The sequence below is a fragment of the Cryptomeria japonica genome, chromosome 9, assembly GCF_030272615.1.
Source record: "Cryptomeria japonica chromosome 9, Sugi_1.0, whole genome shotgun sequence".
Classification (NCBI taxonomy): domain Eukaryota; kingdom Viridiplantae; phylum Streptophyta; class Pinopsida; order Cupressales; family Cupressaceae; genus Cryptomeria; species Cryptomeria japonica.
This window is the reverse complement of record NC_081413.1, coordinates 133,089,469-133,116,531: the sequence shown is the minus strand read 5'-3', so window position 1 is coordinate 133,116,531 and position 27,063 is coordinate 133,089,469.

Genomic DNA, 27,063 nt, shown 5'->3' with positions numbered 1-27,063 from the left:
TCGGTACAAAGTGGATTTTCAGAAACAAGCTAAATGAAAAAGGTGAGGTCATTCAAAATAAAGCAAGACTAGTATGCAAAGGTTATGCTCAAGAAGAAGCAATTGATTATGGTGAAACTTTTGCACCTATGGCTAGACTTGAAGGAGTAAGAACATTGTTGGCATATGCTGCTTTCAAAAACTTCAAGGTATATCAAATGGATGTCAAATCTGCATTTCTGAATGGAATATTAGAAGAAGTTTTTATTGAACAACCTGAAGGATTTGTTGAAGACAAGAGTAAAGATCGGGTATGTAAATTGAACAAAGCATTATATGGTCTAAAACAAGCACTTAGAGCATGGTATGAAAGATTGCACTCTTATTTGATTAAGATTGGTTTTATAAGGACAAGTGAGAATAGCAATATGTACATGAAGAATGATGAAAATGGAATACTGATCTCAGCCATATTTGTTGATGATATTATATTTTGTGGAAATGACTCTTTATGCAAGAACTTTGGAAACGAAATGAGCAAAGAATTTGAGATGTCATTAATCGGTGAGATAAATTATTTTATAGGTTTACAGATACTGCAAATAAAAAATGAGATTTTCATTACTCAATCCAAGTACATAAAGGAAATCTTGAAGAAATTTAGAATGGAAGATTCAAAACTAGTAAGTACTCCTATGACTACCAACTGTAAACTATCAAAGAATATGAATCTGCATCTGTTGATGAGACACTTTACTGATCCATGATTGGAAAGCTACAATATGTTGTTCACAGCAGACCAGACATAGCACATGCAGTAGGTATAGTTGCAAGATTCTCTATAGATCCTAAGGAAACACACATGACAGCAATCAAAAGAATTTTTAAATACTTGAAAGGCACTGAGGATTATGGCTTAGTATATCATAAAGGAAATGATTTTGATTTAAAAGTTTATACTGATGCTAATTGGGAAGGCAACATTGATGACAGAAAAAGCACAAGTGGAGGAGCTTTCTTTTTAGGAGAAAGACTAGTGAGTTGGCTTAGCAAGAAACAAGAATGTGTTTCACAATCAACAGCAGAAGCTGAATATGTTGTTGCAACATTGAATTGTACCAACATAGCATGGATCAAACAATTGTTGGAAGGTATAAATGAGAAATTTACCGATCCAGTAACTATATTCTGTGATAATACTAGTGCCATTAACATTTCAAAGAATCCTATTATGCACTCTAAGACAAAGCACGTCTCTATCAAATATCATTATCTTAGAGAAGAAGCTCAAGAGAAGAAAGTGGTGTTGGAGTATGTTAGCACAAAGGAACAAATAGCAGATATATTTACCAAGCCACTACCAAGGGACACTTTTGAGTATCTCAGAAGTAATTTAGGGGTCCTACCCCTATCTTCTACTCACTGACCAAGTTTGGTGAAAGCATCAATTCGATGACTCTATCGAATATCTTTTAAGAGTTGATGTTGATTTACACACTTTAGGATGTTTTCTAAAGGTGTGCAGGATACAATATAGGAAACAGGAATTGAAGACAAAATGCTCTGACCGAGACTAAGTTGACACATTACAATAGGAATTCACTTCATATAGGAAGAAATTATGTCTTAATTCTTTACTTTTTGGCATTGTTATCAAAGGGGAAGAAGACTGAAGAAGATTGAAGAAAAAGGGGAGAAGACTGGAAAAGACTGAGAAGACTGAAGAAAAAGCAAAAAAGAAAGACTGAGAAAAGAGGAGAAGTCTAATGTATGGGGGAGAATTCTGGTGACAGGAAGAGAACATTTCAGAATCTCACAAACAACTCACAGCAATCTGAATCAATTAGGTCAAATCAATTAGTTTTGCCATCAATGCTAAAGGGGGAGATTGTTGGCATTTGGCATTATAACAGACAATGGGAGATTGTTGGCATTTCAATAAGGATATTGAGAAGGTTGTTGATGATTATGTATATAACTAATTAAGGATGTTTACTGTCTTAATATTATTATTTTTTCATTGATGTCAAGAAATTGATTTTCTAATTCAGTATGATGTTGCCATATCTTGAGAAGTATGATTTGATGAGTATAAAGATGTTGGTAAAAGACACAGAAAGAATATGATGAATAAGGGGATGAATAAGGTATTCAATGGGCAACTATTACCAAGTCAGACAATGATGAGATCATGATGTTTAGATTGTTTTAACATCATACATATGTTGTAAATTGTAAGGTTAATACTATATGTAGACGTATAAAAATGACCATATTCCTAAATGAATATTTTATGTTCATTTCTCTATTTAATTAAATCCAATTTAATTAAATTATCCACATTCTTCTATTTAATTAAATAAATTATTCAATTTATTTGAATTAAATTCACTATACCATTTAATGAATAAATCATTTTATTCAATTAAATCCCCCTATCTACTTTTAATTAAATTCAAATTTAATTAAATAGTTATCCTAAATTGAATAAATCTAATTTATTTAATTTCCCCAAACTTCAACCAATTTGAATTAAATTACTTTATCTCTCCATCCACTTGCAAAATCCCAAACCCCTTCCTAATCCCTTCTAGAATCTTCTAATCGCTTCTAATTAACCTAACCCCTCCTCTAAACTTTGTCACATCCCTAAGCAAAGGGAAGTCACTTCTCAAGACCCTTAAAGTCTTTGATAACCATTAAAGGTTTTCAACCTTCAACCACCAAAACCCTTAAAGTCTTTGAAAACCATTGAAGGCTTCCAACCTTCAACCACTTAATCCCCAAAGTCTCCAATAACCATTAATGGTTAATTCAAACCCTCCCACATGGTTAAAACATTTGTTTTGACTCAACCTCTATCCAACCCAAGGGTCTCATCAGGCCTTTAATGCTTTGACCATGATTATCTCTTAATCATTTGCACAAAGGTTTATCCTTGGATTAACTCTTAATCCAGTGGGTAAGCCTAACTTAGACTTGACCCTTAGCCTTTAGATAACCATGAGGTCTTCTCAGGCCTTTAATGCCTCCAACCTCTTCTCTTAACCCAACCCTATGTTGACATTTGTCACCATTTCATTGGTGCCAATTGTGCACATGGATCCCCAACTTTCAAACCTGACCATTGATTAAACCATTCAATCTTGACCATCCATTGCCCTGTTTATGCTATAAATAGAGCTCTCATTCCTCCATTCTCAACAATCATCTTTCAAATTTGAAGCATCACACTTATGCTCAAATTCTTTCAAGCTTTCTCATATCATTTTTATGCTCATCATTTAGCCTCTTTTAGATCAGGAATTAGACTAAATATGCATATTAGAGTACTTTCTTTATCATTTTAGCATCAATCATAGACTAAGTATAGTATGCTAGGATAGTATTCATACTAACCTCGTCATCTTATCATCTAGTGTATTTCATTTTAGTATCATACATAGCTTAATCTCCATTTCATACTAAAATCTATCAAAGCATCTCTCGTTCTCATATTTGCCATCCCTAAACCATTTTGCTCAGTGATCTGAGAGCAAAAACATTGGTTTGAGGGACACTGTGAGATAGAGAACCATGGGACCCTCCTTGGGAAGCTGAGTAACACTACGTTACTCCATAGCTTGCACCAAGAAGTCTTGTGTGTGTGTGTGGACTAGTATTTTAACTAAATTTTCACATATTAAGTTTTATTCGCCCACTTTTCCCGCATACACTATACTATGTTACCAAGCAAAGAACCTAGTCGATAAACCCTAAGGAACCTAGTTGGTAAACCCTAAGGTTATCGGTATCGGTTAATGAAGGTGGAATGTCTATTGAGTGAAGTTTAGTATTTACCGAGTTGTTACCGAGTTATTATCGAGCTATAACATAATACATTAAATGGTTACATGCGTTATTTAATGAAGGAAGCTGATGAGCTGGAACTGATTAAATGATTGGTATGTCATGCATGAAGTTTGTTAATGAATCTATGGCATAGGAAAATTGGCATGAAGATCTACAGTGCAGATTGAACCGCATTACCCTAGCACAAGTTCCAAGAAATATATGCAAGTTCCAAGGCAGGGTAAAACATTTTTCAGATCGAAGGATACATTGAACCTGGACAAGTTTGAAGATCTGATGGCTATGATTGATCATGGGAAATGTGATCAAAGAGATTAAACGGTTAGCTAATTGTTTATAAATAGGGAGTTGTTGATAAACAATGCATGCGGGAAAATGTATGCACAGGGATGCTACATAGTGATTACCAAGCACAGAAGCTTGAAGACCTGTTTGAATAACAGAGTATAGAAGCCCAGCAGATGGACAAGATTAGTTCTATGTCTAGATTGTATTGAGCAAATAAGAATCTACTTTAGCATTTTAGATGTGAAGTTGCAGATAGATTTTTATTACTGTTATTTTGTGAAAGTGACAAAAAATTTCTTAACCGAGTGGACTTAATAGTCTTATTTGTAAAACCCTCTAGCAAGGTGACATTTTGATTGAGTGTTTGAAATCCTTTAACAAGGTCACTTCTAACAAGGTGAAGATCCTAACAGATCTGAGGGAAATCCCTTAACCGGGTCACATCTAGCAATGTGTTTGTAATCTTTAACAAGATTTGCTTTTAACCGAGCATACTCTAGAAGAGTATATTTCTTAGTGGGTCTAAAATCCTATAGTGGTTTTTCCCTATTTGGGTTTTCACGTTAAATTTGGTGTTATGAGTGATATGATGTTTATATGCTTTTGAGTTTGCATGTTTAGTAATTTTGGTTATATCACTGAAGTATATGTTACCGAGGTTGAATCTGATGTTTTTATGGAAGATTAAGTTTGTATGATTCACCCCCCCCCACCCCCTCTCATCTTATTGGCTATTGGATCTGTACTTACATTAAGTATCAGAACTATCACCATAATGTAAACCTCCAAGAAGACAAGTGTTGACATCAATGACAAAACCAATGAAACACATGACCAAGTCATCCATAATACCAACAGTTTTCCTCTTGATCTCTCATTCACATTTCACCACATTATAGTTAGCATCAACAGGTATCTCCATTGTATCATTTATGAATTGACTTGTATTAGTCTGATCCTTGAGTTCAGTCTCTAGACCAACATTCTCAACATTTAGTTGACCTACAACATCCATTGTTTCTTGTTCATCTTTCTTCTTTTCTCTATCAGGAACTTTCTCAAAATGCACTTCACTATCTGAAATAGTTTTCGGTCCACCTATATCAATCCTGTAATCCTCAAGTATGTTACCACTTGACTCACCAATGCTTAATCATGTCTTTGTCTTCTCCAAATAAGACAAAGCCTTTACTATCTTCAACGACCTCAACAACTATGTCATTTGATTGTCTCACAATTCTCTTTAGGGTCTTTACCCATAATCAAATTTACCCTCTCTTTCTTATGAAATATTGCATTAAGAATTTGCTGAATTTTACTCCTAGCATCTTGCGATAAAGGACTACAAAAATTTTCCATCGCACTTTTCTTGATTTCATTTTCTTTTTCTATAGCCTTCTTCCTCTACTCTATCAAAGCTTCAAGTAGAGTTTTAGGAATTTCATCTTGAATACCACTCATTTTTTTGTTCAAAATGATCATATAATTGATTATTGCTTATTTTATGGTCTCTTTGTCAACTGGGAATAATTCATCATAGTATCTATTGTATATCCCAAAGATTTATCTACACAAATTGAATTTTCAAGACTATCCAAATTGGGTGGCTAATAGTGTGGATCATCCTCACATTTATTTTCCTTTGTACCTTTATTTTGATTTCTCTTCTTTATTTCACTCTTATTTCCAGTAAAGGTCTGAGCTCTTTTCTTCTTCATGAGAGGTATTGGGTCCTCTTCTTCTACATCCTCTATTTTTTTTATTTTGATTCTAGGACTGCTAATGATTTTTTCTTTCTCAATTTCTCCTTTCGCACTACTTCTCTCAATTTCTTCCATGAATATTTAGCTTTCTTCTTTCTTTTGACTTCTTTCTTGGTGTTCTTTTCTCTGCACAACAACTAGGGTTTGCCTCTAACAATTGATTCAATCATATTGATCACACAAAAAATTTCTTCAAACAAGGGCTCTCGAGATATCAATTCACATGAATAAATGAGCTCAAAAATCCCATTATATGCACATTAACTAGGGTTTGACAATCATTAATGCACTATTGTCGATACACTCCCAAAAAGTTGATTTTTTTTTTAGTTACCTTCCTCACTTAAAAACATTATGGACCAATCATGTCATATGAAACCTCTAAAATGTCTTTCTTAACTCAATCATAGTGAAAGTACTCCAGTATCAAAACTACAAAGGGGGCTCTTAAGATTTTCTTTCAATTTTCCCCCTCAGACATTGTTATCTGAATTCCAGAAGAGGGGTCAACACCCACAATAGGTGCAGATCCATCTTCAATCTTCTCTTCAACTTTATCTTTTGATTTCTTTACCCATGCCATCTTTATTTTCTCCTTTTCTTCATTGATGTCAATTTTCTTTGTCAAACCATTAGTCTTCTCATTTGTATTTTTATAGTATTTTGCAATATGCCCCATTTTGTTATGTATAATTATAGCATACTGGATTTCTCTATGGTCCATTTCCATTCATACTTCCATTACTAGTTCTTTTGAATCTCCCATTTGACCTGCATTCAATAGCTTTGTGCCTATATGTATTACAAGTATAACAAGGTCCATTGAAATATTGAACATCTCTGCTAAAAATTGAATTTCCATATCTATTATAATTCAACCTACTTCTACATTCACTATCCAAACTTATTTCAATAGTAACATCTTCCATTAAAAGATTAATTTATGATTTGACTTCTACATTCACTAGCCCTATGTCTAAATTTATTACATGAAAAACAATTGCCATTAAAAGAGTATCTAGATGCAACTAGAGAAAACCTTTTGTCTTTCTTCTTGTAGTTCCAGACTAGAATGTAATCATGTTGATCTTTATTAGTTCCCTTGACCTTTTCTTTTCCTTTGTCTTTATAACTTTCACCTTTCTCAATCTCAAAGCTAAGCCCATCTTTATCTTTATTCTGCTTTTGAGCACTTAGCATGGCATCAAGTACTTGACTCCTATATTTTAGCTTCAAATGTTTTTCAATCTATTATTTTGCATCTTTCAATTCCATCCTTTGTTTATGCACTTCCTTTTCAAGTTTTTTTACATTCTTAAGTTTTTTTATTCAGATTTGTGTCGACGTCATCCATATCCTTCCTTACTTCATCAAGTAGCTTTCTCAAGAAGGAAACTTTGTCTTCAATCTTCTTGTACATGAATTTGCTTTAATCCAAATCTGCTATAAAGGATATAAGTTCTCCCTCCATATCAATAGTACCTTCAACTTCCCAGTCATGTTGCTCCATAGTATTCATATCCTCAAATTCAAACATAGTGTTCAAATCCCAGATCTACCTCAGTGGCTAAACTATCTCTTTAGGAACCAAAACTTTGATACTTTGTTGAACACTATAGAATGCTAAGAGGGGGGTGAATCAACATATACTAAAACTGATCAAATTAATGCATTTATTTCATTACATTCATTCAACACATGTGCATGAAAGTAAATAACTGAAACAACAAATGCATCCACATAAGAACACCAAAATTTTAACTTGGAAAACCTAAACTAGGAAAAACCACAATGAGAATCAAAGTCACAATATATGTACTAAGTGTTTACAAGGATTTAGGCCATAGGCCAAGGAGCTCACTACTCCAAACTTGTAGGCTAAGATGCAAAACCTTAGGGAAAAATACATAAGAGACTTGCATAGTTAAAGATCACTTCTTCAAGGCAAGATACAAAATATTTGTCCAAATACAATGAATTTAAAATACATAATTGCAAGAGAAATGCATCTATCAATATGCAGATAACAGTTCATAGTTTAATATTCATCTAACCCAATCTTCATCGCACGACTGTAACACATCCAAAACTCTATATCACCTCAAACTCACATAATATTCGCATCATACATCATACATCCACATATCCATACCATACTCCTCATAATCAATTAATATGTCCTTTATATATCAATTAGATGATCGATATTCTTCATAAAGTCAACCTATAGAAAATGTAAAGTGTGTATTATGTTGAACACTAGATGTCACTGAGAGGCGGGGTGAATCAGTGATTTCCAGACTTTTCCCTTTTCTATCCTATGTGTGTATATCGGTTAACAGATCTAACATAAGGTAGACATACCAGTTAGATGGGAGACTAACACAAATGCAATCAAACATAAAAGGGACATCACATAACACCAGATGTACGAGGAAAACCCAAGATGGGAAAAACCTCAGTGAGAAGTGTTGCTGGAGACTGCTTCTCCAATCCAGCCTCACAATGAAAACCTTGGTTACAACATTTAGGGAACCAACCCAAGGAGTACCACTCATGCTTCAGGGCACCAACCCCTACACCGAGCTCCGACTCAGTGATTACAATGTCACATTTTAGATACAAAAGTTATCTTCTTGTTACAAAAGAAATTTGTAACTCTCATGTATGTCTCTCCACCAGTTCTCCTCTCTTCAATCCTTATTTGGTTCTCTCCTCACCTTCTCACTGCAGCAACCTTATCTCCTGCTACAACCTACTCACTATTGCACCCTTATCAGTTCAACCTCTTCTTCTTGTCTATCGGTTCTTCTCTGTCACTTCTCTTTTCTCTCTGTCATAATGTTGCTATTCACCATCAGTCTTGATAACTTAGTCAAATCTCTATCATCTAATTCCTATCGGTTCTCAGCTTGCCTTCTCTATAATCTTTTATAACTCTTCTCTGTCGGTTCACCACCACTAGTGCACTCCTTAGTCTGACTTGTTTGTGAACTACCAGTTGCCTCACCCTTGTCGGTTGAACTCTTCAACCCTATTCTCTCTCCCACACAGTCTCTCTTCTGATTCTCATTGATAACTTGACTAATTTCCTCTCTCCTGCAGCAGCACAAACAAATTATTTTCTTCGCACTCTTATATCCATATTTTCCTGCCTAAACGTGAGTTTGAACATTTGCACGCTAGGGTTTCTTCCATGAACTGAATCTGCATCTGATCTAATCTCTAATCATCGTGACATATCATATCCAATCTGATATCATGTCCTTGATCAATGTTCAGCACTCAATTAATGAGCATCGTCCATTTCTTTACCTTGTGAACCACGTCTTCTCTCTTTTTGTCATTTGTAGCATGATTTTTGACCTTTTGTCTGATCGATCACATGTGTGATGTGGTTTCCTTAATCCTCTTTGATCTGCAAGATCAGTCTTTACTGGATCTTTGGTGTTTCCTTCATCTCAAGCCGCAATCCTCTGCCATGCTTCCTTGAGCTTCGTAGTCGTCATAAATGTTGGACCAGTCGCCAACGACCTCACCAACAAATCACATTGACTTGTGCATGCATACCACTACACCTCCATGTGGCCCCTTTGTCGGCATCCACCTCAACTTAGTCTGCTATGTCAGTTTGGATAGGATCATCGACCAACCACACAATCGGGTTCATCTACTGGTTCACAGACCCTGTCGGTTATACCCTAACCGGTCTGCCTTCACCCTTGCACTCTTCTTCTCTTCCAGTGGAACACCTAAACTGGTCAGGACACATGCCAACCTACCTCATGCACATCTTCATCAAATGGGAGCCTTCTGCATCTGCACTTTGTCAGCATTATCGATGGACATACTTACCGGGAAACACCTTGATGACACCATGTCATCAACCTCACCACAAGATTGGTTCTTCTATTAACATGTTTGTCAAAGTGATAAACATATCCTTCCTTCTCTATACCGGCAAATCATCATTGTCTACCTGGTTGATCTGGTGCATATCTCTGATCTCATGCACCTAAGGCAACTTAGTGTTTCACCAGTTGATCTGGTGTGAGCCTTCAAACACTTGCCTTTAACTCTTTTATCTTATCTCTGATAACTATGATGTGTTCCATGCATAATAGGAGATAAGCTCAACTTACCAGTGGGAATGGATCCTTGTCATCTACATCCTATAATGCACCAATGTGGCTTCCCTATTTGAGCGTGCATATCTTCAAACAGGCACATGTGATCTAGTTGGGCACATTCATTGTCAGTCATCTCTACAAATGGTGACTGTATCTTTTCTCCAGTGGAAGTCTTGTTGTTTCACATCCACATAGTATGTCGGTGGCCTGCACATACTTCTCCTCCAGTGTTGATGTGATTTAGGTAACATTCCCCCTCTTCATCACAATCAACTACCCAATATTTTTCTCTCTTGTTGGTTGGCAACTATGCACTGCCAACATGTCACTTACCGGTCTGCAGTCCATATCTTCAACACAAGTCAAACACTAAATTGTGTACTGGTGACTCCAATGGATGACACACTCTTCCTTACCGATGACCTTCTATGCTAGATGACATCAATGGCACCATTTTTGGTATTCATCAATGACAACATTTCTCATCAATCTCCCATACTGATTGCCATCCTCTACCGGTTGACATCAATGACAACACAATGCCAACATATTCACCATCGAGCCAAAATAGATTTATACAAATCATGTAGAAGGAAAAAGAGATGTGTAGGGACTTATACCAGCTTGGCACACCTTTCAAATATCTCCAAAAATATCTTATGCTCATGATATGCAACCGCTCAAGCCAAAACGCATAGGTCAGCTTCTCTAGATAAACCATTTTACACAAATTCTTAATCTAAACCAAAAATAAGATATGTGTATCACTAACAAAGAAAAATAACATGTTAAGAACATGATCCAATGATCCACAACAACCTTAGAGTACCAGCAAGACGAGGAATGCAGCACATTCCTCTGCAACATCCTAAAACTACACAAACCTTGAACACAAACGAATAGCACTTATTCTTTGGAATAGTCATTTGACATAATTGGACCAAACATAGATCACTAATCCTCCAAAAACATAACATGCCAACAATATTTTCCATCCAAAACATCTTTAGGTAGATTCCATATATTTGCATATATGTTCATACATACACTATTTGTGCACAACCTAACTACTTCTGAACCAAAGTGTTGACATCAATGATAACCTGAATAATATTTTTGCAACATGACTATCCTCCTCTCTTGTTGGTTGTTTTACACGAAAACCAAAACTGTTCAAACCCTTGCAACATTCAAAAAAATGGAGAAACACCTTCTTTGTTGCTATTGCAACTTTTTCTTTCTTCCCGCCATCTACAAACTCTTTCCCACTTACTAAAAACACCTTACCATTGCCACTATGGTTATTGTATTTTGGCTCTTGCAAAGGCAACAAGGTATGTTTTTTTTCATTCTTCTCAAAAATAAAAGAATTATTTATACCATCATGCACAACATTTTGGTCAAACTACCAAAGCCCACCAAGCAACACATGACACAAATCCATAGGCATGATATCACACACATCATAATACTTATAACTCTTCCTATCTTAAATTCAACCAAATCTTGATCATTTATCAATAATCATTGCCCCTTTTGTAACCAAGAAACTTTGTATGGTGTAGGATGTTTAATTATCTCAAGACCTAGTTTATCCACCATTTCAACAACCGCTAGATTATCAGTAGGTTACCACTATCAATAATTAGCTTTCAATACTTACCTTTAGCCTTGTATTTTGTCTTGAATAATTCTCTTCTTTGACTCATCTCCTAACTTTCCTTTGGTGGCTTCAACAATACTCTTTTTAACAATAAAGACTCTCACATCTCAGGTTCTTCAATATGATGAGAAGGTGATCCTACACTTTCTTGATCTTCTTGCACAATCTGATTGCTCCTTTTAGGCCTTATATTTCCTTCTTATATATACTCAGGACACTCCCAACTTTTGTGCCTATCATACTACTTGAACATAAAACATTTACCCAAGAAACTATTTCCTCTTCCTTAATAACCACCTCTTCCAAATGATCTACCTCCTCTGTTTTGATAGCCTCTCCTTTCTTAATTGGCTTGCCAATAGAACTAATAGTCCCCTCATTTTGATGGTGATGTTGTTCTCTATTAGCATATTGTCCTCTTCCTCTACCTTTTTCCTTGTCAAATTTTATTTCTCATAAGCTTCTCCTCTTCCTTGATGGTAAACTGATAGGCTTCTTCAAGAGATATAGGGGACATTAGAATCAATTCATCCTGTAAATTGTATTTCAAGATATGAAGGTATCTTTCTACCTTTTCCAAATCCTCTTCACTACAGCTTGATCGAACCACCAATTTGTAGAACTCTTATGTATATTCTTTCACTAACATATCCTTTTTCTTAAGATTTTGCAACCTTTTGAACAGATTAGTTTAATAATCCATTGGAAGAAACTTAGCCTTCAATTTGGCAACCATTCTATCCCAAGAAGTTATTTTCCCCTTATTCTTTTTTTGTCTTTTAGATTAAACATAATCCCACCACATTGTAATGTGGACTTTAAGTCTCGTATAAACAAACTTGACTCTTCTTTCTTCTGCAACCCCTTCATACTCAATGTACTTGTAAAGATCATTGATCTAGTCAATGAGTTCCTCTCCATTAAGGCTTCCATAATAGGTGGGAATGTCTATCCTCGGCTTGGCTCCAACACCCAAGACTTCTTTTATTAATATCTCTTCACCTCCTAGTTATTTTTACTCAACTTCACTATCATCAACAACTACTCCTCGCCTTTGTGCTTGCTCCATAGCATCCAATCTTGTCATACGATTCTGCAACATTTCAAGTATCCCTTCATCATGGCCTGTATGACCACCTCCTCCTCTGTGCATTCTTCTCAATGGCATTTTGACCAATCCCTCACGTTCCCAATTTCTTATGGCTCTGAAACCATGATAATGACAAGTTGTTCTAAACAACAACCAATGTGAACTATTTCTACCCTCAGGCGACAGGAACTCGGGTTTGCAAATTGTAATTGTTTATGATGAAAACTTTAACCATATATAGAGGCAACCTACTTCTAGAAAAAAATAACATAACCAAAAATAATCTAACTCTATCTTAGGGATGGGAATTTAAACCAGTAACATTAGTATCTAGTTGTAACAAGAGCTTCAAAAAATTTCAATACACTTAAGTGTGACAAGAAGATTTACATCTGCACAATACTCGTTATGAGGCAATCCATAAGCCAAAGAACTAATATTCAATATTCCTCTTATTAGAACAATGCATAGGAGGAAGATTACATATATTTGATTGCTACATTTATTAAAAAAACATAAACCAAAATTCGTCCAGCTATTACTTATCGATGGCTATTTCGCCCGATTCAAAAGATGGGTTTCTCTTCCTTCAACAACTCTACCTCAACCACTCTTGAGGACCTATGAATTTCAAACTCCTCTAAAAAACAAATGCTCTTACTCTACTCCATGGGTTCCATTTTTCTTGGCCCTTCTCTATCATTCACCCAATCCTTCTCTACTTTCAAAAACAATACCAAAAAGCCCTTTTCAAAAATGTTGTGTTCAGCTAGAACATGCACATCCCTCCAATCCAATCCGCGCCTGTCCCAACTAGAATCGATCTATATTTCTTTTCTTTTTTCACAGTTGTATATTTTTTTTAATTTTTTCTCGGTAATTCCCCAACATTCGTAACTCCCACAATTGAATGTGCCAAATAAGCAGATCGAAGGGATAAAAAAGTGTGATAATCTCCTCCAACAAACTTGCCCATGAGATTCCCCTAAACTTTGGCAACATGTCTGAAAGAGAAAATAGAAGAAGATTCTGATTTGAACTAGTCAACAAACCAAAAACATAAAAAAAACTAACTATGAAAACAAGGAACAAAAAGAAAAGTTGATGCCCCTACATCATTTCTCCTCACACATATGTGTGGAGGAATCATTTCTCTCTATTAGGTCATCTCTCCCTTCGAGTTTTTGGAAGTGTAGATCTATTTGGACTTGCCCTATTTGAATTTTTTTCTTTTCATTTTGACATTCCAAGTGTTCTATTGTGCTAATTAATTCCTTTATCAAAATTGTCAAAAAGATAGTGAATTTTTTCTCTGTTAAATATTACATCATCTTAAATGTCTTTTGAATATATGTATATGTATACACATGTACATGTATATGTATGTGTATGTGTATGCATATGCATATGTACATATACATACATACATACATACATACATAATTTTTTTTATTTACTTAAGAAAAAAAAAATTATTTTTTTGTTCGATAAAAGGTCGAGGCCAAAGAATTTTATTAATTTAAAAATAGATAGATTTACATTTACACCTTCATTCGGTGTGGGCACCGATAGGAAATAATGGAGGGAAGAAAACCTCCGGTCTAGCCCAGATCCCTCAAGGATCAGAAAAAAAATTAAGAATGCGATACAAAATGGAGATACAAGATCAGAAAGGGAACATGTCCAAAATAATGAAGATTGTATGTAGAAATCCTCTGTGTAAAGTTGAGCAGCAGATTGCCCATCTCTTGGGGTGATGCTGCCATTTGTGGGCGAAAGTTCTTGCTATTCCTAAAACACAGGGTTAAGCTTGCTCTACTCCTTATACTGCACAAAATCTTGAGAAAATCTCTCACCAGAATGTTAGGAAAAGGAAAACCAAACAAGTTAACTTATACAATATATCATACCTGCCTAGATGGTCACCCTGTTAGGATACACAACTCAGAATATTAGTCTCAAAAAATCTCCAGAAACATAATGCGAGAGTGATTACCCATCGAAGAGCATAAACTCAATAAATATTAACAAGGCAAATTCCATAAATATTCCTGCAAAGAGATCGCGGGGAGCTACCATCTTAAAGAATATGGTTCGAGAGCCTTCCAGGCCCTAATTGAGTGTCATGGGAAAGCTTTAAGTGAGATAAAATTTTATCAGGTCGACCCTTAATCTAATAATATGATGTTGGAGATTACTGGGAAGAAAGAGGAAAATTGACATATGCATCTGAGATTGATTTAACTTAAAACTAAGAGAACAAGCAGGAAAATAGGAAACTATGTATGAATATGAATATATAGATGTGAGTCTGAACAAAATCCTAATATATAATGTGAATGATGATAAATATATATAGAAATATAAATACAAATATAAATATATATATGTATGTATGTATGTATATATGAGAATTTATATATATACACATACATATATATATACATACATATATATACACATACATGCATATATATATATATATATATATATATATATTGCGACCATGGGGGGCCTAGAAAGCCTGAAGGTGGATGGGGCCAATCATACACAGGGAAGACGATGACGCACAGCATATACACAGCTTAACAAAATTACGAAGCTAAGTTAAAGCAACCTAGAGACATTAAAGCTTGAATGCTTCTTAAGAACAAAACAAGAGACAAAACATCAAGAATATAGGGGACCGAAAAGGTAAAATAGAGATGAGGATAGCTAGGTAAGTGTTAGTCCTAAAAGAAGGCAATATCTACATAAATAATAATACCTAAATATCCATGATCACATATATCTGGGAGCAAGATATGCTAGCACGTTTATATACCTATGCTCATTAATGTAAGGTATTGCCTCCTTCTAGTCTTAAAGCTTATCCTAGCAGAGCGGCAAGACTAAAAAAGCTAAATTTAGGAGTTTAAAGGAAGATAAACGATGCCACCTGTTGAGCATTCAATTTGAATGATTATTTGTGGAGTTAAATCATAAAAGCCCCCTATTGTTAAAACAAATCATCATTTTCATTAATACCATGGTAGCCCACAAGTCAACAAGCAGGTGTAATAGCATCCTATTAAGATATCCAAGTTCAGATAATATCAATGAGACCCAACGATGTCTCATCGATATAGAAGGGCCATTGAAGAAAGGAAGTGTTGATGAACTTCAGAAAAGACTCATCGAAGACAGAAATTCCATCGACAAAAGATATCGAGGAAAGCGGAGATGGTTTTCATCGACGGGAAAAGGTCTTCGAGGAGATAATACCATCGGTGCAACATAAAAAGGACTCACTGAAAGGAATGATCTCATCAAAAGAATAATGTCAATCAGACAAAAGGAAGCTACATCGATAAAAGATATCGATCAGGAAATAGGTTTCGAGGAAGCTAAAGGGCATGCCTCTGATACGTATGGTTTCATCAATGCGACTTTATCGGTGGAAGATGATAAGGGAGGATAAAGAAAGGCTTCGGTGAGACAATAGATCCATTCACTGATAGGGCATGATGATTTCGACGGAAGAAGTGTTTTGGTGGAAAAATAAAGGAGGTCACCAAAGCCCGAGGTTTCTTCGACATAAAAACCCAATGGATATAAGATAGGTATCGGTGAGGAAACAGCCAAGCATCCTATTAAGATATCTGTGTTCAAATAATATCGATGAGAACCAATGATGTCTCATCGATATGGAAGGGCCATCAAAGAAAGGAAGCGCTGATGAACTTCAGAAAAGACTCATCGAAGACAGTAATTCCATTGACAAAAGATATCGAGGAAAGCGGAGACGATTTTCATCGACGGGAAAAGGTCTTCGAGGAGATAATACCATCGGTGCAACATAACTCACCGAAAGGAATGTTCTCATCGAAATAATAATGTCGATCAGACAAAAGGAAGCTACATCGATAAAAGATATCGATGACGAAATAGGTTTCGAGGAAGCTAAAAAGGCATGCCACCGATACGCATGGTTTCATCGATGCGACTTTATCGGTGGAAGATGATAAGGGAGGATAAAGAAAGGCTTCGGTGAGACAATAGATCCATTCACTGACAGGGCATGATGATTTCGATGGAAGAAGTGTTGCGGTGGAAAAATAAAGGAGGTCATCGAAGCCCGAGGTTTCTTTGACATAAAAACCCAATGGATATCAGATAGCTATCGGTGAGGAAATAGCCATAGTGACCGAAGATAGTAATTCCATCGACAAAAGATATCGAGGAAAGCGGAGATGGTTTTCATCGACGGGAAAAGGTCTTCGAGGAGATAATACCATCGGTGCAACATAACTCACCGAAAGGAATGTTCTCATCGAAAGAATAATGTCAATCAGACAAAAGGAAGCTACATCGATAAAAGATATCGATGAGGAAATAGGTTTCGAGGAAGCTAAAAGGCATGCCTCCAATACTCATGGTTTCACCGATGCCACTTTATCGGTGGAAGATGATAAGGGAGGATAAAGAAAGGCTTCGGTGAGACAATAGATCCATTCACCGACAGGGCATGATGATTTTGATGGAAGAAGTGTTTTGGTGGAAAAATAAAGGAGGTCACCGAAGCTCAAGGTTTCTTCGACATAAAAACCCAATGGATATCAGATAGGTATCGGTGAGGAAACAACCAAGCAACCTATTAAGATATCCAGGTTCAAATAATATCGATGAGATCCAACGATGTCTCATCGATATAGAAGGGCCATCAAAGAAAGGAAGCACCGATGAACTTCAGAAAAGACTCATCGAAGACAGTAATTCCATCGACAAAAGATATCGAGGAAAGAGGAGATGGTTTTCATCGATGGGAAAAGGTCTTGGAGGAGATAATACCATCGGTGCAACATAACTCACCGAAAGGAATGTTCTCATCGAAAGAATAATGTTGATCAGACAAAAGGAAGCTACATCGATAAAATATATCAATGAGGAAATAGGTTTCGAGGAAGCTAAAAGGCATGCCTCTGATATGCATGGTTTCACTGATGCAACTTTATCGGTGGAAGATGATAAGGGAGGATAAAGAAAGGCTTCAGTGAGACAATAGATCCATTCATCGATAGGTCATGATGATTTCGATGGAAGAAGTGTTTCGGTGGAAAAATAAAGGAGGTCACCGAGGCCTGAGGTTTTTTTGACATAAAAATCCAATGGATATTAGATAGGTATCGGTGAGGAAACAACCATAGTTAGGCTCAATCCGACCATGGATTGAGGCTAACCACCTAAGTTAAAGTTTGGGAGAACAGATATATGGGCATATTTAAACTGAATGTTTGTCTGAGTATCTATACAGAAATACAAGGGGTAGGAAGAGGAATAAATAAGGGGGTTAAAATAGAGTCTGGGCAAGAGAAACATGCTAACGACCACTTAGGACATGAAAACAAAAGAGGGGGTTGCCTTAAGGTGGCACCGACTGGAGATTGATGCCATCGGCTCCCAAGTTGGCCAACTCATCCACTCTTTTATTGCCCTCCCTATAAATATGATTGACTGTGAACCTATCAAAATCTCTGCATAAGTCAAGAGTTTTTAACAGCAAAGTATTTAGTCTCCAATTAGGCATACTACCGTTCCTCAGAGTATTGACAATTATAGTGGAATCTCCTTCAATTTCCAAGTTCTTAACTCCTAGTTTCCTACATAAATGCAGACCCTCCACCAGGGCCATAAGCTCCGCCCAATTGTTGGTGTTGATGCCACCCAGAGAGGCAAGGGTTTCTAGTTCCTTGCCTTCCCAATTATGAACAACATAACCTATCCCTGCTTGCTCTGGGTTGCCACGGGATGCCCCATCAAAGTTTAGCTTCACCCAACCTTCGCCTGGGGGCTTCCATCTACATGCATCCCTTGATTGAAGACTTGCAATAGGACCATCTCCTACAAAGGGAGGAAAGGATAAGCCTTCCCAACGTTTTATCATTTTTTCATCCCAATAAGTGATAGAGGCATTCTTCAATGTTCCTGATGACAATTGGTTGTTCATGAGCTCAGTGATAGCTAACTCTATCTTGTTAATGATTCTAGGAACCTCTAGTTTTTCATTCTTAAAGAGACGTTTATTTCTCTCCTTCCATAGTTCCCAAATAATGGAAGAAGGAAGAGCTATCCATAAACCTTTAAAGAGACAACCACGCCTGAGGAGAGGCCATGCCTTGAGCATTCCAAAGATGGTGTGGGGTAAGGCCGCAGACCATTCAAGTTTGTTGGTGAACCACATCCAACATTTGTGAGAAAAGGGGCAGTTAAGGAGGATATGATTAGTGTCTTCCTCATCTTCCTTGCAAAGAGGACATCTACTAGGGCCCTCATACCCCATTCTTTTGAATTTGTCCGTAGTTAGGAGCTTGTTCTAAACCACAAGCCAGGAGAAGATACCTGCCTTAGGCAGACAGTATTTTTCCCAGCAAAGTTTCAAGGGAAGCTTAGTCATAGGTCTTAAAAATGATTTGGAGATGAGAGAGTACCCATCCTTGGAGTTGTATTCTCCTCTTAGGGAGCCATCCTAGATGAGCTTGTCCTCATTCTGACCTAAGGCAATGTTCCTTGATTTAAGAAATGCCATAAGTTTTTGTTTATCCCTTACTGAGATATCCTCATCTTCCTTCTCATTCCACTGCCAACCAGCCCCATCCTCTGAGGGGGAGATATAGTTGTTTAACAAGGGACCTCTATAAGATTCAATAAAGAGACGAGTAGCACCAAATTCATGGATATTATCAATAGCCTTATATCCACCCCATGAATCCGACTAGAAAAGAGCTTTATCCCCGGACCCCAGGTTCCAAGTAAGTCTGTCAGAGATAATCCTCCTACAGTCTAACATAAAATTCCATAGGCAGGACCCTCTGGGAGGGTTGGTTTCTCTGAAGATTTGGATAGGATTCCCTCCATTAAGGTATTTGTGGTGCAGCAAGTGAGCCCATTTGAGGTGGGGGATTCTGAACATCCTCCAGACAAACTTGGCACCCAAGGCTTTGCCCTGATCATGAAGGTTTTTAATGCCAACTCCTCCTTCTTCTTTAGGTTTGCATATCTTGTCCCAAGATATGAGTGATATTTTACGATTGTCATTAGCACCTTGCCAAAAGAAAGTCCTGAGATGCTTGTTGAGCTCTGCAAGTTTAGAAGAAGATAAATGTTGATAAGAGAGCTGGTAAATGGGCATAGCTAACAAGACCGATCTAACCAAGGTTGTTCTACCTGCAGATGAGAGCCATTTTCCTTTCCAAGTGTTAATCCTAGACTTGATTTTATCCACCAAGTTGTCCCATAATTTTGAGGGTCTTATGCCCTTGTCAAGGGGAATGCCTAGGTATTTGCAAGGAAGAGTTCCTTCACTAATCTCCAGGACGTTGCTGATCACTTTTCCTAAGGAGGGGTCTATGTTGAACATGAAAACTGCAGACTTGGCCAGATTCACCTCTTGACCCGAGGCTAGCATATAGGAATTAAGGATGCCTTTGAAGGCGCTCGCTTCCCTTACACTTCCCTGCCCAAAAAGCATCATGTCGTTGACAAATTGCTGGTGGGTAAAGGGAGGGAGGACACTCGTAATGGGGATTCCTTGGATCCCACCTTCCTCTTTGGCCTTAGAGATGGATCTACCTAGGGCTTCAACCATGATGATGAAGAAGAAGGGGGACATCGGATATCCTTGCCTGAGCCCTCTTGAGCTGCTGAAGAAACCTTCCGGGGAACCATTAACCAAGACAGAGAATTTGGGGGTGGATATACATTCAAAGATTAGGTTGATCCAGGATTTGGAAAATCCAAAGGCCTCCAAGCATTTGCATAGGAAGCACCAAACAACTTTGTTGTAAGCTTTGCTTATGTCTAATTTGACTAGCATACTTGGGGCCCTGTTGAGCTGGATCGAATGAATGGCCTCTTGGGCTATAATAACCCCATCATAGATTGATCTCTCTGCTACGAAGCCGGTTTGTTCTTCACTAATGATAATGGGGAGAAGATTCTGGAATCTGGCTGCTAGGGTTTTGGTTAAGAGTTTGTATAGAGTGTTGCAAAGGGCTATTGATCTGAAGTCATTAAAGCTTTCAAGATTCTCTTTTTTGGGGATGAGAGCTAAAAAGGTATTGTTGATTTCTTTGAGAATCTTACCAGACTTCCTAATACCTTCTAAGGCATCTGTGATCTCTATCCCCATAAAACCCCAACATTTTTGGAAAAAGCTAGTGAGGAAGCCATCCGAGCCCGGGGCCTTGTCAGGATTCATCTTCATAAGAACAGATTCAACCTCCTCCTTAGAGAATTTCTTTGACAAGATTTTGTTGTGGTCATCGTTAATGAGTTTTGAAAGATTCTTGATAATATTGAGTTGGCCCCTGAGGTTGGAGCCTTCAATATTGTTTAAGATTTTATCAAAAAACCTTTCTGCCTCAGAGGCAACATCATCTGGTTCAGACAGGATGGAACCCTAGCGATTCTTAATTTTAGAAATTTGATTGACCCATCACCTCTGCTTAGTACTATTGTGAAAAAACTTAGTGTTTCAGTCCCCATCACTCAACCAAGTCTCCCTCAATTTTTGTTTCCAAAAGATCTCTTCATTTGAGAGTGTCTTTTCATATTCAGAGAGTAGAGCCTTTTCTTTGAGGAAGAGATATTCATCCATCCCCTTCTCAAGAACCTCAATGTTAACATTCTTAAGATCATTTTCTATTAGGAGTTTTTTTATCAAAAATATTTCCAAAATTAGTCTTGTTCCATTCTAAGAGCTTCCTTTTGATAAGCTTTAACCTGCTTGTGATAATAAACATCTTCGAACCAGAGAAAACAAAGCTTCTCCACTAGTTCTCAATTAAGTTTAAAAAGTTATCATCTCTGAACCACATGCTCTCAAATTTGAAGGGACATTTTTAAGGGGAGTGGTCAGATAATAAGATTAGTTGGAGTGGGAAATGGTCAGATCCTGCTAAAGGGAGGGGTTATGCATTCAGGGTAAAGTTAAGCTCTGAGAGCCCTCCATGGATAAAGAACCTATCTAGTTTCTTAGTAATGTTATAGAAACCAAGCCTTCTGTTGTTCCAGGTGAAGGCATTATCTGTCGTCTGGATTTCCAACAGGGAGTTCCTATTGATCTAATGATTGAAATCTATAGCCGCTGGAGGAAGTTTGTTTCTACCTCCTCTTTTGTCAGCTACCTTTGTGATAGCATTGAAATCTCCCCCAATGATGCATACATCATTTGGGAAACTTTTGAGGAAAGACTCCAGTTCCACCCACACCCTAGTCTTATCCCTATTTTGGATAAGACTGTAAATGTTAATCAATTTGAATCTTAGGTTATTTTTATAACTTACTACTTCTCCTCCCATCCAATTTTGCTTAATCTCTAAAGGTATAAATGAGATGAATCTAAAGTCCCAAATGATGGCTAAGCCCCATGAGGCCCCTATAGCAGGGGAGTGCTTTAGTTATCTAATGCCTAGTTTTTTCTCAAAAAGGGCTATCTCAGAGGAGTTCATTTTGGTTTCTTGGATTAACACTATATCTGGTTTAGAATCAGAGATGTGGCACTTTAAGATGCATTGTTTTTTAGGGGCATTCAGACCCCTAACATTCCATGTTATGATTCTCATGGCTCTGTGGGGAGGAACTTCACCTCCTCTGCATTAAAAAGATTAGATCTTTTAACTCACCCCTTGCTTCTCCATCCTTTGATCTTAGTTCAGCAAGGGATCTCCTGCCTCTTTTCTTACTGATTTTAGCACAATCAGGATAATCTTTACTTCTTTCAGAGCTGAGAATGCCTAGAGTGTTTGGGTTATCATTTTCTAAGTTGTCTAATGCTATAAAAAGTTTATATGTTTCTAAGTCGACTCTGGCAACATCCATTAGATTTTTGACATAGAGATTCCTTTGTCTTTCTAGTTCCTCATCATCACAAATTTCATCAACCAATTGATCCATATGGTCATTTACTACTTCTTCCCCTACAAATTTGGCAATGATGTTAACTTCCCTAGCAACTCGATCACTCCCATATTCTGCAATTGAATCTGAAACAGCCATCAAAGATGGAGGATGGACCTCTGACACCTCAAAGGTATCCAATCTTGAGACTTGAGAGATTGGTTGACCCTGCACAGGTGCCATTCCTGGATTCAAGGGAGGCCTATCCCTCTCTGATTGCTCAGAGGAGGAGGTGAGTTCCATTAAAGGGGAAGACCTCGAAGGACTTAGCCTCTCTGGTGGGATGAGAGAGCTAGATGATGGCAAATTAGTCAGTCTGGGCTGCTCTTTCTGAGGGAGCACCTCACTGATTTCACCTTCTTCTAGGTCTCAATCCCAAAGTAATGAGTCAACTATAGGTGGATTAATAGTTGGCAATGGAGGAAGAGGTGGGCGAGATATCTTAATAGGGGAGTTGTGAGGACATAAGTCTGTGGTGAGATAATTAGAGTTGATATTAAACTTATAGCCTTCGAAGGTAAAACCCTCGCCTTCCACAAATCTAAATGGGGTGCCATTAGATTTGAGGACCGATTCAAAGAAAGGTTTCTTAGAGGGGATCTTCCTCGGCGTAGACTCTTCGAAAGAACCATTATAAAAGGGCAGTTCTAGGGTTAAGCATAAATTGTCGCATTTCACTGTTATGGGCTCTAGAGATTTAATGTTAATATTCATATTAACAATCAAAAGTTGGTTAAAGAAGCTTAGGGCTGATTTTTTAACTTCTACAAATTTGCCTATTTTGTTACCTATTATTCTTAAGAACTCATTATTTCGCAATTCTACACGGAATTTATCAAGTGAAATTGCTTTGTTAACCATGCAAGAATTAAATTGAGATGGAAGAAAGAGGGGTTGTCATTCCCAGCAATCAAACCCTAGACCTTGAATGTTAATATGTCCCCGTTTAGAAAAGAATTTCTCAAACTCTAATTACCACATTCAATAGCTAAGAAATTATCAAGAAGGATATCAATTTTTACTTGGTTATTGAGAGAAGCCAACACCCAATTAGCAATTTGATCAGACGGGATCCCCCAGCCTTTCCACTGAGCAAATATCATTTGGTCGTTGCAATGCATTTGATACCTGATCTTAGTATGGGTATCAATTTCAATGACCAGCCCATTAGGATTAGCTAGAAGATTTGAAGGTGAATTCAGCTTAGGATGCTTAGCCTCCTTTAAATTGTGATTATTCATGAAAGAGTGACGGCCCGGGGATACCATTTGCTTTGATAATTTACCAGAGGACCTTCGAGGAGGAAAAATATGGCGAGCAGAGGAAATCTTTGACTGGTTAGGTTTTCCTCCCGACAATGATTGGGATTCTGCTTGAGGTAGTTTGGTTGCCCTAATGCTTTGTTGTTTCTACGGCTCACCAAATGCTAATCCCGATCCCAGCCCTTGCAAAGAGGAGGGGGAGCCCTAACCGTATCAGCCAAAAAATATTTAGTTTTTGCAAAGAAGGCTTCTTGATCGTGGGTCTATGATATAACCTTAGCCAAAACAGCGAACCGATTTACAAAGCCTCTGTAAATTCCTTGCTGCGGGTAAGAATGCTCGAAAAAGGGTGTTGATGCAATGCATCAAATTGTCGTTCGCATAGACTTAAGAAATATTTAATTTGTTAAATTATTTATTTATTTATTTACTTGTTTTAGTTTTAGTTCTTGAGTGAATGTAAAATAAATAATGTATATGTTTTTTGTACTAACAATTGATGAATCTATTGAAGTATTTTATATAGACATTAATAACAATATTCATATAAAATAAAAGTAAAAGTAAAACATTTGTTTTGGTTTAATCTATTGAGTTGAATATAATTACCGTTGAAAATAAAATAATTCTAAATGAATACAATTAAAATTTGTGTATGTGTTATATGTATGTATGTATATTTTAAAAATATACAATTTATCTATCTATAGTAATATTGCTTTTATGGACATATAGAAATTATATATTTTTTATTGAGACTTTAACATGAGAAAGGATATCTTAACATATAATGATAAAGATATTAAATCTAGATGATCTTATTTATAAGATTGGAACTTATGACCTCCACGATTATAACATGTTTTTTATTAATAAAGCAGTGAGAACAAGGGCACTGACCCTTTACATAACAAAACTATTAAAAATCATAGTGCAAAAACAACACTATAACAGCAATTAACAACAACTATCAGCAAAAAGGAACCAAGTCTTTAGAAATCATAAACAACAACAGAAAACAAAAAACAAACTACAAGGGTGCCTTGCGCACCCCAGTGGCATCCATAGCACTGTTCCATTCATTGGACAGGAACTTGTAGAGGTCTCTAGCCTCCTGCTTGTCCTCCTTAGTGTCCGCAGAACGTTCCCTTAACAGAGAGAGGGTGAGCGTGGAGCTATGTAAAACCTGCACATCGAATTTGTTAAGGCCCACCATTTGGGCTTCCCAAGCCTCCATCTTGTTCTTGAGTAGGTTGACATCCTCCTTGATAGTTTGCAGATCAAGCACAAGGCCGAGGTTTTTAATTCTCTCTGTGATGTCTTGCACATTCATGCTCATCTTTTCCATTTGTTGGAGAGTAGGAACCTCCTAGGGACTCTCAGCAGCCATGCCATCCATAGTTTCTTCGGTCTCTTTGGGCATACCACCAGCAAGGGAGTTATCACTATCATTAACCAGCACCATCAGAGGGATAGAATGCATCACCTATTCAGTCATTTTTAATTTCGGGTCCAAATTACCAAATTCCAGGGCTTTGCTATCAAATATTTCCACGCCCATAAGACCCTCAGTGCTCGTGTTCATAGGGGTCGTATCCTTAACATCAATGGGGTCTTGGGTTTGTATTTCAAAGATACTCATGTCAGCGGCACCAACAGTGGTCAGAACCATGGGGTCCCCAGTCGCATTCACATCCACAACATCCCCATTAGGGGGCCCCATAGTGGTATTAGGGCCCTCTTCCTCCTTGTCCCCAATGGGGTCCTCCTCAGAGTCCAGATTCTCGATCACCGGGGTCTTGTTTTTGCAGCTTTTGGAAGCAAGTCTGGAGGATCTCAAAACCCCCGCTAAACGATTATAACATGTTACCAAAATGCACCACACTTTGTTATAACCACCATAATCACATTTCTATATTTAGAAATATTCTTTCCTAAATATTTGGACTAACAATTTGGAGAAAACTAAAAATTACAAAGTCACCGTAGTGAAATTGGTAGATATGATTCTATTACAAAGTAGTGCGAAAACATCGAATCCAATCATTTGCTTATAAAATCCATATAGATTAATAGATTACCTATATGATAAATTAATATCACAGTTTGATCTATATTAGCATGATTAATGGTATGTTAGTCAATTTCATCATTCATATGAATATTATTTAAAATCAAGTTTACTATTTAATAGAAGAAATCAATGTAATAAAATAAATATCTAAGATTTAAATTTTTAATAAATGTAATAAGATAAATATCTAAGACATTAATGTTACGAATAAGAATGGTTGTTTGATTTAGTTGATATTAGTCTATTAGTAAAGTGAAATCAAATCATAAAATTGAAGTTATATAATTTGAAAATAAAAATAGTCAATGTGATTTGAATTACAATTGTAATTTAGAATTGTATGCATTGTAGGTTAAAATTATATGTATGTAATTTGATTTTAATTTTTTTATTAGAAATAGTAAGATATATAGTAATATCATATTAGAAAGTATTAAATTACATGAGAATAACCCTAACCAAACTAAAATAATGGTTCCCACTTTTTACACTGAAATGAATATTTTTAAAATAATCTTCACTTTATGACACCTATAACTTTTAAACCATTAAGAATTTAAAGATGATGTAAATTAGTGATTTGTAACATCTTGTCTGCGGATTCTAAATATTTTTTTTCCATTTTTTTTTGAATAAAATTGTTTTATTTTTCCATCTCCCTCGAAAAGTAGTTTTTTACAGCATACAGCAAACAACATTTTTTAAGAGTGATTTGCCTCCCGAAACACATAACTTTTTTTCTATAAATGATAAGAACTCAATTCTTTCAAATTTTGGTTTGTAAAATCAACATCCAGGGCGTGGAGTTGGTTTGATAGTGATATGTTGAATTATTTTTATTTTATTAAGTTTTGAAGTCCGAGTAATTATAATTTAGACATGGGTGTACGTTTGAACACATAACTTGTTCTATATATACTGAAATTCATTTTTTTCTTTTTCATTAGAAATAAGACATCAATATGTAGGGCATAGATATTTTTCAGAAATTTTTTGAATTAGTTTACTATTTTTCCCAATGCGTTG